This window comes from Colius striatus, chromosome 28, assembly GCF_028858725.1.
Source record: "Colius striatus isolate bColStr4 chromosome 28, bColStr4.1.hap1, whole genome shotgun sequence".
Classification (NCBI taxonomy): Eukaryota; Metazoa; Chordata; class Aves; order Coliiformes; family Coliidae; genus Colius; species Colius striatus.
The window spans coordinates 3,177,704-3,182,529 of record NC_084786.1 but is presented as its reverse complement, the minus strand read 5'-3'; positions in this window follow the sequence as shown (position 1 = coordinate 3,182,529).

Below are 4,826 nucleotides of genomic sequence, written 5' to 3'. Positions count from 1 at the left end.
CCGGGAGGAGCACCGCACCACGGCACGCTCCCCGTCTCACGCGAGACGGCGAGACGCGGACGGGCACGGCCACCCCCTAACTCCGCGCGGCACGGGCCGACCCGGGGCTGACCCGCCCCCGAGGCCGTGATCGTGGTGGCGGTGGGGGGGGGAGACGGACCCCCCCACTCATCCCCCTTTCCCTCCCTGCCGTGGGAGCAATCGGATGTGCTAGAGGAGACAGCGACCCGCTGAGGCGGGCACGACCCCGCCACCGAGCTCCCTTGCTGGGGCGACTCACTCTGCAGCAGGCAGCGGTGCGGCACGAGAAGCCCACAAGGAACCAACAAGCCGCGACGGTGGGAGACGCCTCCCTGCCGCCCGCGCGCTTTCTTACCCCAGTTGCAAAGTTGGCTCGGCCGCCCCACCGCCCAAGCGCTGCTTGTGGCCGGCACCCACGGGATACACGGACCGAGGCCAGCACCGACACCTCGCGTGTTTGAGGACACCTGAGGGCTCGCGGGGCCACGCGGCCGTCACACAGCCCGAGTCGGTAAAGCCCGAGGAACCCCGTCGAAGCACGAGGGGGGCAGATTCGGATGGGGCGACGCAGAGAGGCACGCGCCCCGACCGCCGACGCTACCCGCCCGTCACCGCGGCCCCCTACGGCTCAGGGGACTGCAAGACAACACCTCCAGCATGAAACGGGAAGCGAATTGGAAAGGAGACCGCCCTGCCTGAACACCGGACCCCGACCGTGACTCCCTTGTGACGGGGAGCACAGCAGAAGCCGGCCCGCCGGGGGCCCTCTCCGACGCGACCCGAAGTGCCTCATCGATCAGGTGGGGAAGGGAAAGACAGGAAAAGCAACGGCCCCCGCGGCCACGGTTCCTGGGACAACAACAGCCACAACGCGCACCTGACCGCCAGCACCCCCGGGGAGAGTGAAGACGGCAGACGCGGGGCTCTGCGTGCGAGCGAGAACAAAGGCAATGTCTGCAAGAGGTGCTCCAGCAGCCTGAACACCGGCACCAGCCGGCCCGCCGCGGAGACTCTCCGACATGCCCAGAGAACGCCTCAGAGGGCGCTGCCTGTAGGTCTGGATCAGTAGGAAGGGGGGAGCGGGAGGCGCCGCCATCCACCCGCCCCCAAGACAACGGTTCCCTTTAAGCGAGGGTCGACAAGGCCAGAGGAGAAGCCGCGGCAAGGCTTGACTCCTGCCATCGAGGGTCTTTTTAAGCGTTCGAGAGCACCGGCAACCACCGGGCTTTTACCTGGCCCCACGGGGAACCACTTACCCCGGAGGAAGGAAACGGAAAAAAATAGACCGACACAAAAAACCCGTATCTCACGCGAGGTGCAAGCCTCTGGAGAGTCTCGACACCCTCCAGGTCCCCTGCGCGTTGAGCTGCCAGCCCACTGGGACCACTCAAAAAACGCTTTCGGGATTCCCCCTCTAAAAAAAGCACGGGGGGGGCTCCAAGCTTAAGGCCGGAGGGAAAAAAAAAAAAGAAAAAGGACGAGGTGCCGCTCCCTCGACCGTGACGGTGCAGACCTCCTTTTTCACACCAAGCCCTCCAACATCAACCAGGGAGACCAGAGCAAGCCAGACACCACGGGCCGCCCACGCATGGCCAAACCCCCGGGAAGAAGGCAAGGTGGCACCGCTGACACCTCGCCCGTTGGTCATCGGGCTCTCGGCATGGGAGGCCAGAGAAAGCCGAAGCAGGCTCAAGACTCTACGGCCGCCTGCACGACTCAAGCTCACCGCCAATGACAGCGGGCAGCTGCACCGGCTCTGCCCCCCGACGTGCAGGGGGGGACAGGGCTCCAGCTTAAGGCCGGAAAGAAAAACGCGTTCTAGGGGGGGAGAGCCAGCAAAAGCCACGGGAGCAGGCTCGAGACTCTCAACCCCCGGAGTTCATCTGCATTGGACTGGCCAACCGCCGGGAGCGGCAGCCCCTGTGTGTGTTACTCTTGCCCGCTTCGCAGGCGTCCCCAGCTTAAGGCCGGGGGTGGGGGTGAAAAGAAGGATGAGGCGACGCCACCTCACCGCCAAACATTCCATTCCCTCTTGGATCAGACCCTCAAAGGAGCTGGCGGCAGCCACGGGAGGCTGGACACCATCGGGGGGGGCAAATTCTCGTCCTGGTTCACCTTTTTGCCCAAAATCAGCGGGGTCATCCCAAGGGACCCAACGGAGGAGAAGGGAGAGAGAAAAGCCACTGGGGCAGGCTAGTCTCCCCCCCACAGCGTTCGAGTGCCTGGCGACCGCCACCAAGCATCAAGCTCTGCCCGGGGTGAACTCGGCTTCAAGCCAAACCCTCAACACCGGTGCCAGGCATGCAACGGACAGCGGTTGCGACCGTTCTCCAACTTTCCCCGGGTCTCTCGACTGTGCTGGGGTGGGGGTTTGGCATACCAGCGCGAGAGAGCAACCGTGCCGAGCAAGCAGGCAATTTGAGCCACCACCGGGACAAGAGCCACCTCAACGGCCGACCAGCGCCCCACTTAACACCGGCCGCGCCGCGGGCATTGCAGCCGCTCACGAGCTGAGCTGCAAGCGCGAGTCACCGCTCGCCCCTATAGTATGTAAAACTAAGTCCACGCCCGGTTTCGCTTTCAAGAGAGCGACTATGGACTTTACCGGGGTGGCGCTGTACTGCTGCCGCTTTCTACGATGACGCAACTGGAGGCAGCGCGAAACAGCGACCCCTTCGAAAACACCAAGGCAGCCGCAGGGAGCACAGGTCTACCCCGAAGGTCCGTAAGGCTCGTCATGCCGGTGCCGGGTAGACCGCGAAACGATGCAGAGCAGGGTGGACCTGGCGGAGCAAATAAATAGACCCGGCGGCATCTCGGAGCCGGGAAGGCACGGCGGCTCCGCCAGAGCGAGGAGGAAACCGGGTGGCGCTGCGGAGCAGGGTAGACCTGGCAAACAACGCGGGAGACCGGGTGGCGCTGCGGAGACGGGTAGACCTGACCAACAGCGACGGAGACCGCAAGACCGGGTGGCGCTGCGGAGACGGGTAGACCTGGCTACACCGCAGGAGCGGGAACGGGTGACCGGGTGGCGCTACGGAACCCGGTAGACCTGGCTAACACCGCCGGAGCCCAGGAGGCCGGGTGGCGCTGCAGAGCCGGGTAGGCCTGGCGACACCGCCGGAGCCGTAAAGGGAGAACGGGTGGTAGCGCTCCGGAGAAGGGGAGGCCTGGTGGTACCGCCGAACCGGAAAAGAGAAAATGGGTGGTGCTGCGCATACGGGAAGAGCTGGCCAACACCGCCAGAGCTCGGGAGACGGTGGCGCTGCGGAGCCGGGTAGGCCTGGCGGCACCGCCGGAGCCGGGGAGACCAGGTGGTTCTGCGGAGCGGGGTAGACCGGGCCAACACCGCCAGAGCCGGAGAGGCCGGGTGGAGCTGCAGAGCCGAGTGGGCCTGGCGGCACCGCCGGAGCGGGGAAGGAGGACCGGGTGGTTCTGCGGAGCCGGGTAGACCGGGCTAACACCACCGGAGCCCGGGAGGCCGGGTGGCGCTGCGGAGCCGGGAAGGCCTGGCGGCACCGCCGGAGCCGTGAAGGGAGACCAGGTGGTTCTGCGGAGCGGGGTAGACCGGGCCAACACCGCCAGAGCCGGAGAGGCCGGGTGGCGCTGCGGAGCCGGGTAGGCCTGGCGGCACCGCCGGAGCGGGGAATGGGGACCGGGAGGTTCTGCGGAGCCGGGTAGACCGGGCCAACACCGCCAGAGCCGGAGAGGCCGGGTGGCGCTGCGGAGCCGGGTAGTCCTGGCGGCACCGCCGGAGCGGGGAATGGGGACCGGGAGGTTCTGCGGAGCAGGGTAGACCGGGCAAACACCGCCGGAGCCGGAGGGGCAGGGTGGCGCTGCGGAGCCGGGAAGGCCTGGCGGCACCGCCGGAGCAGGGAAGGGGGACGGGGTGGTTCTGCGGAGCCGGGTAGACCGGGCTAACACCGCCGGAGCCCGGGAGGCCGGGTGGCGCTGCGGAGCCGGGTACGCCCGGCGGCACCGCCAGAGCGGGGAAGGGGGACCGGGTGGTTCATCGGAGCCGGGTAGACCGTGCAAACACCGCCAGAGCCGGAGAGGCCGGGTGGCGCCGCGGAGCCGGGTACGCCCGGCGGCACCGCCGGAGCCGTAAAGGGAGACCAGGTGGTTCTGCGGAGCGGGGTAGACCGGGCAAACACCGCGAGAGCCGGAGAGGCCGGGTGGCGCTGCGGAGCCGGGTAGGCATGGCGGCACCGCCAGAGCGGGGAATGGGGACCGGGAGGTTCTGCGGAGCCGGGTAGACCGGGCCAACACCGCCAGAGCCGGAGAGGCCGGGTGGCGCTGCGGAGCCGGGTAGTCCTGGCGGCACCGCCGGAGCGGGGAATGGGGACCGGGAGGTTCTGCGGAGCAGGGTAGACCGGGCAAACACCGCCGGAGCCGGAGGGGCAGGGTGGCGCTGCGGAGCCGGGAAGGCCTGGCGGCACCGCCGGAGCGGGGAAGGGGGACCGGGTGGTTCATCGGAGCCGGGTAGACCGTGCAAACACCGCCAGAGCCGGAGAGGCCGGGTGGCGCCGCGGAGCCGGGTAGGCCTGGCAAACACCGCCGGAGCGGGGAAAGGGAGATCGGGTGGTTCTGCGGAGCCGGGTAGACCGGGCAAACACCGCCGGAGCCCGGGAGACCGGGTGGCGCTGCGGAGCACGGTAGGCCTGGCGAACACCGCCAGAGCCCGGGAGGCCGGGTGGCGTTGCGGAGCCAGGTAGACCTGGCTACAATGCCGGAGCCCGGGAGACCGGGTGGCGCTGCGGAGCCGGGTAGACCTGGCGACACTTTCGCAGCCGTGGACACCTGGT